The sequence below is a fragment of the Pteropus alecto genome, unplaced genomic scaffold, assembly GCF_000325575.1.
Source record: "Pteropus alecto unplaced genomic scaffold, ASM32557v1 scaffold164, whole genome shotgun sequence".
Lineage (NCBI taxonomy): Eukaryota > Metazoa > Chordata > Mammalia > Chiroptera > Pteropodidae > Pteropus > Pteropus alecto.
The window spans coordinates 11,578,229-11,587,144 of record NW_006439568.1 but is presented as its reverse complement, the minus strand read 5'-3'; the positions used below and the strand labels follow the sequence as shown (position 1 = coordinate 11,587,144).

Genomic DNA, 8,916 nt, shown 5'->3' with positions numbered 1-8,916 from the left:
TATAGAATTCTAAAAAACAATTTTGGTTTGCCCTAAAAAATCTAGAGAACATAAATAAATAAAGCCCTAATTATCCCTAATTTGGGGGAAGCATTTAAATAGCAAATGCAATATTTATTATAAGCAATAACCTAAATTATTATTTATTATATTCTAAACCGAGCTAAGTAGACAATTGCAGTGATTATCTAATTGAATCTTCATCATACCAGTAAGAGAAAGGCAATATTGCCATTTTCCACATGAAGATACTGAGGCATTCTCAAGATCACAGAGCCAGTAAGTGCTGATTTTAGTCTTTAAAATATGCAGTCTGTCTTCAGAGCCTACATTCTTACTTCTATGTTATACTGCCAAAGAACGACTCTTTTCTCCCATATCGTAAACATATTCTAGTACTAGCTAAAGATGAAATTTCTCCACCTATTCCTTTGGGATTATGTTTATAAGGTTATGTTTGTTTCTGCTAATCTTTCACCAATTACTTCTTTTGAGACATCAGCATGTATCTTTTGCATCTCCAGTTCTGTTCAACACATTTTAATATAGTTGTCTTTCCAAAATGGTAAATTTTAGGTGTGGATAAAACCTAATATTATATGAACATATGTATTCTATTATAGATTGCATACTAATTATACACAGACACACTCACACACACATATAATCTGTATATTTATACACAGACTTTGGGATTATTTTTGTTCTCAAATTGTCACTAGTGTCTTCCAGCATTTCAATTTTCTAAAGCTTCTCAGGAAGCAGATTAAGCATCAGCATCTCAGATTGATCTATAATGTGTGAAACTGTGAACTTCAGGATTTATGTCCTCTGCTTTAATAAAATGTAATTGTTCAACAACTCATTGCATAATGCTTTGCAGTGTCTGTAATACTATAAAATATGGCAAATGAATTTGGAAAATTTTATGTGTATTAAAACTTATTTTTCCATTGATTTTTAAATTCAAAGTTTACCAAGTTACAATTTTAAAGATTAGTGGAACAGACATATACATTTGATTTCAAGAGGCTGCTCTACTACATTCAGCTTGGAGCTTGGGACATTAAAGGATGATATGAAAGAATCAAGATGTCTATGTTTTAAGAGTTGGGCTGTTGTGAGAGCAGTCCTAATAAAGTATCAGCTGTGAGTTAGCAGAAAAAGAGCCAAATTGTGCAAGGGAGATTCTAATATTCAAGCTAAAAGTGGCAAATGAAGTTCAATATTAGTGAAATCTGCTAAAGTATGGGGGGTAATATTAACAGACAAAGTAATTAGACAATACAATAAATTTGGCTAAACAACATGTCTGTTTTGGTGAATCATTTAACAGATCAGGCAATCATTGGCTAGGAGCCATCTCAAAGACAGCATATGATTCTTTAACAGAGAAAGGATGGTAAAGGAGCAGCACATGGTGAATACATGTGTTGTTGCTCAGGAGCATGTAACAATGATCATAGGCTAAGTTTTGTCACTTATAATCACATAGTAAAATAACCCTATTTGGACTTATTTATAATTCATCATTTTTTATAGAAATGATAAATGTTAACTAGATATAAATGTTACATTAAAGCATTTTGGTTACATGAGAACTATAATCAAATTTATATATTGATATAATTTCTTTATTTATATATCCAGATTGATACATTTAAAAAATCTTCTTATATTTTTCATGCAAAAGCAAAAAGAAATCAAATTCCTTAAGTTTGTTAAGAACCTGACAAAATTTGTTCTGTTTTCATTTGTAAAGGTCCCATAGTAGAAAACAAACTAAATAGATATTAGTTAATACTTGGTACGTGTTCATTTGCAGGTATATATTTTCATATATACTAAAATGTCTTATTTGTGGGTATATTTTTAAAAAATACACCAACTTTACTTTACATATACTAATTTAAAATAAATGATTAGTAAAGCAAAAAATAGCTTTATAGTTCCTATGGTCAAATCTCAATTCTAAAATTGAAGAAACTAGTTTATGGCCATGATACCCTGAACAAGCCCAATCCCATCTGATCTCGGAAGCTAAGCAGGGTCGGCCTGCTTAGTACTTGGATGAGAGACCACCTAGGAAAACCAGGTGCTGTAGGTATAAAAAATAAAAAAAATAAAAAAATAAGGAATTGTAAGATGACAAGTTCCTTGCAATCTGTGAAGTCAAGGAAGGGTTTGTCTCGCCTAAAAGTAAAATAAAATAAAATAATAAAATAAAATAAAAATAAAACAAAATACAATTGAAGAAACTAGGTCCCCTAAATGTGAAGTAACTTGCTCTGAATTCTAATTCAAGGATCTTAATACAGCATCCTTATCGCTGTTACAAAACACTATTGAATAGCTTTAACAATGACCTTGTGAGTGCCTGAATCTAAATATTCATTTTAACCACTTTAGTTAAGAGATGCATAATAGTCTGAACTGGTAATTCTTTTCAATGACCATTGTTATTTAGAGACAAATCTAGACATTATTTTCTACTGAAGAGAAGCAAATAATAACCAAGTAGGCTGTTATTTCAACTTTCCCACCCAGTCTGGGATCCTGGCTATATTTTGTTCCTTTTTGTTCTTCTGATCTACTTTTTCTTTTAAAAATTGCCCCTTTCTCCTCCACCACAGTAGTAGATCTGTAGGTCTTCTGGGGGAATTAATAATTGAAGCTGGGACGTATAAAACTTAACTTTTCAATGATATTTCAATCTCTAAAGGATGATTTATATTTCAAGGTAGTGTTATGCACATGGAGAGAATTTTGATGAGAATAAACAAAGATAGGAATAGAAATAGAGAGAGAGAGTAAAGCAAAGACAGAGTTTTTGACAGTTTTGAAATTTATGAACCAGAATGCCTGAATCTAATTCTGCTCTCTAAGCTAGCTGGTCTATAATAATACACCAAATACTGAGAATACCTATTTTGTGACAGATGTATTCAAAACACTGGAATGCAACCACGAACAACAACAAAAACAAAAAGTCCTTATAAACTTACGTTCTAGGTGAGAGAGGCCGTAAACACTATTTTTGCCAGATTACAACAGCACCGTGTAGAAAATAAATAGGAAAAATGAATTTTACATGCTAATTGAGTGGGGTGGAATTTTAAATAGGATCATCAGGGAAGGCCTAATTGAATAGGGTATTATTTGAGGAATGACTTTACATTTTGATAGGGCCAGACATGTGAAAGATAGATAAGTCGGCAGTGTGTCTGCATTGAGATAGATGGACAGAAATTTTATTTACTGTCAATCAGTTCTCATAAGGATGCAAACTCCATGTTGGCATGTGTTTTATTTTTTTGGTCCACTCCTATATTCTCAGTCACTAGAATAATCTCTAGCATATAGTTGGTACTCAATAAATTTTTGTTGAATGAATGAATGAATGGCCATTGTGCTGAGGTAGCCAGTTGCCATTTTGCTTTCATACAACACATACACACCACAGGATAATGATATCTGACAATGAAAACAGATATAGGCGAACAGAAGTAACAGAAATGGGAAGACTTCTAGATCTAAGTGTATCTGAGAACGACTTTATCTCTTGGACATCTTTGCTATAGGAATATATGTATTATTTTTAGTTTTTTTTTTTTTTCTTTAACCAATTTAGTTTGAGTTTCTGTAGCATTCTGCCAAATGAGTCCTGACTAACATACTGGACATATTTAGTCTTAAAAATGTCACTTTCCTTTCTGTTGGGAATAAGCAGTTTTCAGGGTATTGTAGAAACCTTATAAGTCCTCAAATTAAAAATTTCCCAGTTGTATTTGTGTCCAAGAAAAACTTCTTACAAACTCAAACTAGAGATAGAGCTCAATTGGCTTAGCTAATAGATGCTACTGTTACAATAAATTTCAAAAAAAAAAAGAATACCTTTTGATATTTGGAATTGTCATAAAACATTTTTGTTACTAGACAGATTATAAATCTTTCTAGTTCCTTTTCTTTTTTAGAAATCATCGGTGTGATATGAATATAAGACATCAATGACAGAAGTTCTGCTATTTATTTATAACCATAATAGTTTTGAACAGGGCTATTAGAAATTTTAAGTCTTTGGCAGGACAGTGGAAAAAAACAGTAGGAAAAAAGGCTTCTGGTTCTCCCAGTGATACCAAGTGCTTAAATCAAACTATATCAAGCATATTAAATTGATTATTTTTTAAAGCAGTAGGACATATCTAAATTTTAAAACTTAAATTAGTCTTTGCATCTTTTAATTTTGCAATAAATTTCAGAATGTCCTATATTAAAAATATAAATTAAATACTTTAACCAACAAATAAAAACTGTATGGAAATAATTTATATTCATATCTTTTCAGATTCTGATGACCTTATTTAATTTAGATTAAAAAAAAATTACTTTTAGCACATCAGTTTTTCTCTACCAATAATAAGGCAACTCTTTATGTTAAAACCAGAAAGTTATCAAAATACATATTGTACCACTAGTAAGAAAGTAAGTAAATGTTAAATATAATATAAACAAAGATAGTGACTCAAACAGGATAAATTAGGTAGAATTGAAGTAAAACATTTAGAGATTATGGATATAATAGAGTGATAATCAAACAACAGCACTGATCTAAAATAGAATGATAAAAGACAATAAAAACTAAGTCTAAGAAGTGAAATGTAGAAAGTCAGCAACCTATAGGTGACAGAAATCAAGACAGCTAATCATTTCACTAGGGATAGTTACTTATAATTTGTACTTCCAATTAAAATACAGCCCACTGCAATATAACATTCACAATTGCAGTGTGTAGCTGTCCTACCCAAAGGCTTGATTTTCACCCAGAGATATTGTAGTTATGGGTCTTTAAAGATTAGGTTCCTACTTCAAAATCTAGAGGCTTTAAATTCTCAGACATTGGCGGGAGGAGGTGGAGGGGGGCGGGTCGCGAATCTTCCATTGTCCACTTCTTTTGATTTAAGCTCTAGGAAATTGTGACATGTTAAAATATGTTGTTTTTTCTTTTATTTATCTTATAGCTTTACGCCTTGTTGAAGTATCTGCTACCTGATATATGTGATCCTTTTCTACTCTATTATGTATATTATTAATTTGCCTGGATAGTCAGGGAGAGTGAGACCTCTAAATTCTAGTGACTATGTTGGTAACTACACCAAATATAGATGAGAATGTTGTTCTGATTTTAGAGTCGAATATAAGAGACAGAAGAAGTAGCCTTTGGGTTTTTATTTCAGAAAGCAATGATTCTCTTATTCTTTAAAAAATGTTTAATAAGAGAATAGGAAGCAGCTAAAATTCTAACACGTAACTAAGAGATTTTCTTTATCCTGAGTAAATGTGTGTTGTGATTGAACTACTGTTTTATGGGTAACTCAAGTGAGGCATCAGTTAGTAGAAACCTATAAGCAATACTCCGGTGAAAAGAAGAGAGCAAAAATCTCAGGCTTGAGAAACATTAAAGAAACAAGAAGCAGAAGATTGTCTAAGTATTTTGTCTGTCTCAGATTCTAAGAAAAAAATTCTTTTGGGAGTGGTAAGTAATTAAACCTATAAGCAACAGGCCTATAATTAATGGATCTATCAGTGAAAAAGAAGTTATTTAAAGCAGTGGTCCCCAAACTTTTTGGCATGCAGAACCCGGTGGGGAAGGTAGATGATTTCAGGATAATTCAAGAACGTTACATTTATTGTGCACTTTATTTCTATTAACATATAATGAAATAATTATACAACTCACCATAATACAGAATCAGATGCCACCAGATGCAGCTGTACATTTGAAGTACATACTCACTTGCCACTATAAAGCCTTTAATTGTCTTTTGACACTCACTGATAGGTTTTTAGTATGAGTCTGCAAGCAATTGATTCATTATGCTCTCTGTTCAGTCAAACCTCTCTGCTGATGTTAATCTGTATTTGCAGCCTCTTCCCAGCGCTAGCATCAAGGCCTCAGCTCCACCTCAGATGATCAGGCATTAGATTCCTATAGGAGCACGAACCCTGTTGTGAACTGCGCATGCGAGGGATCTAGGTTTCACACTCCTTAGGAGAATCTAATGCCTGATGATTTGAGGTAGAACTGAGATGGTGATGCTAGCACTGGGGAGCAGCTGCAAATACAAATGAAGCTTTGCTCACTCCACAGCTGCCTACCTCCTGCTGTTTGGCCTTGTTCCTAACAGGCAATGAACCTGGTACCGGTCTGTGGCCAGGGGATTGGGGCCCCCTGATTTACAAGATTTATAAATTTCCAGGTTTTCATATGCAAAATTCAACAATAATGTTTACGACATAATTTTTGTTAATGTCTTAGGAAGCTGGGCTGCCATAACAAAGTACTGTAGACTTGGGGAGTTGAAAAGAGAAAATTATTTTCTTACGATTCTGGATGCTGGAAGTCTAAGACCTTAGTACCAGCATAGTTGGGTTTGGGTGAAGACTCTTTTCCTGGCCTGAAAATGGCTTCCGTCTGCCTCTGTGCTCACATGACCTTTTCTGTGTGTGTGGTCAAAAAGAGAGAGTTAGCTTTCTGGTATCTCTTTTTACAGGGGCACTAATTTCATCATGAGAGCCCCATACATGCTCATGACTTCACATAACCCTAATTACCTCGCAAAGGCCCTATCTCCAAAACCACTACCAGTTAGAATTTCAACATATGAATTTTGGAGAGACACAGTTCTGTTCATAGCAATGGTCTATATGAGATAGTTTAAGCTCTAGACCCCAAAACCTTTTAAGAGCTCAGTTATTGCATTGCAAGTATTTGTACAGATTTTTCTGTCCTCTATCAATCTCTCAGCATTTGAACCTAGAGAATTTATCTTATTCATCTCAGTACCTAAAATTTTATTAGCTCATGTGTATGCCTACATCAGGCACTCAATAAAAGAAAAATAAATGAGTTTACAATAAACATTCTAAGAGTAGCTAGAGAGGAGGGTGACATAGACTGATATTAAGCAGTTTTCAGAGCTGAATTGGGCCACACTTACAGAGTAACCTTCATTAATAATAGCTTTTATTATCAATGTGAGGATAACTACAACAAAAGATACAGATAATTAAAAAAAATTTTAATGTGAGTTTTACAACTTATTGAATAAAGTTTATTGTTACCATTTATATAATTGAACACAATTTCTTATGCTAATATTAGAATATCTCTATGTTAAGTAGCCTCAAACTAAGAGATTTTAATAAATGGTGGTTTAGAATAGCTTTAATGTATTGTGACCCCGAACTACTGTTACTTTACTTACAAAATACGTGACTTTATGGTACATAAAACATAGATAATTAACATTTAAACATTTAATTCTCTCAGTCATTGATTAAGAACATGCACACACAACTATACACACACAAACATGTGTGTGTATATATATATGTTCACACATATATATTTATATTTATCTAAATATATATGGCTTTACACATGTATAATATATACACACAAAAGAAAAAATCTGGATCAAAAAAATGGCAATCACTAACTATTATATTTATTCATTATTTATCAGTAACAAATCTACCCTTGAAAAGAAGAAATAAAATCAATTCATGTGGCATTCAACACATTCATTAAATACATTTAGGATTTCTAATATTTGTGACGTGATGAGTTGGGGTGATATCCTTCTTTTCCAGTATGAACTCCTGTAACCTTATTGTCTAGAAATTCCTGATTATAATGCTTATATTGACATTTTGCAATACTCAGCAACTCAAGATTTAAAATTATTAATGTATAAGTACTAGAGCCTTATCAAGTTGGGGAAACAATGTAAATTATAGTGAATAATTCTAATCCCATTTTTTCTAGAAAGTTAATGCACTAATTTTTCAACATATTATAATTTAAATAGGCAGGCTCTTTTAATTATAACACATTTTATAAGGTACACATGTTAAATCTCTCTATGTAATTGTATATATGTATGTATTTTTGTGTCTGTCTACTTATCTTTCTATATGTGCATAAGTGAGTGTATGTGTATATGTGAATGTATGGATATTGTTTTTCAATAAAATAAATTTGCATATTATGTGCTATAGTTCTCTTTTTATCTCTCAAAACTGTAAATCAATTGTGGTCCAGAAGGACCTTTTCTCTGTGTGTGTGGTCAAAAAGAGAGAATTAGCTTTCTGGTGTCTCTTCTTACAAGGGCACTAATTTCATCATGAGAGCCCCATACATACTCATGACTTCACCTAACCCTAATTACCTCCCAAAGGTCTCATCTCCAAAACCACCACCAGTTAGTTTAGGGTTTAAATTATAATTCTGGCATTTGCTATTAGAAATTTATGATCCATTAGTTCAAACTTCATGAATATCCTTTTGAAATCTATCATCTTTTCTGCATCTTACAAAAGAAGGGCACACATTTTTTTTTCAAGTATACATGATGTGTACAAAAAGTAAAGACATGTACAAGAAATAACAACATTGATGAATTTTACTATTAAGAACAAGGGTGTTTAATATTGTATTAAACAGTAATTAATGAAAATAAAATAAAATATAAATTATAGATGGCCCTGAGTGGGCCAATAATGACAATGTATCATTAATCAAGATCATTAATAATAAATTTATCCAACTGAGGTACTATTAGAATGAAGAAAGAGAGATAATTATAATATTATGGAGTGCTGAAATAAGTCAAAAGGAAGACAATAGAGACAAAGGTAAGTACCCATGGTGTCTTAATATATATGTGGATGTACGTTATAAATGATTAATTTATATAACATCATATTGTAATGAAATATTTTCTCTGATTTACACAGAATTAATACTGCGCATGTCTAAGTGTGTGTATATGTGTGTGTAGTTTATAAATATATGTACTTAACGACTTTGTGGGTAGATCGAGGCTCTCCTACGGGTATAACAATTTCCAGTGC

At 32.1% G+C, this 8,916-nt stretch overlaps 1 pseudogene; it reads left to right on the top strand.

Annotated features, from left to right (window-relative positions):
* Positions 1-1,989: 1,989 nt before the first annotated feature.
* LOC112483699 lies at positions 1,990-2,107 on the top strand (annotated as a pseudogene).
* The last annotated feature ends 6,809 nt before the right edge of the window (positions 2,108-8,916 follow it).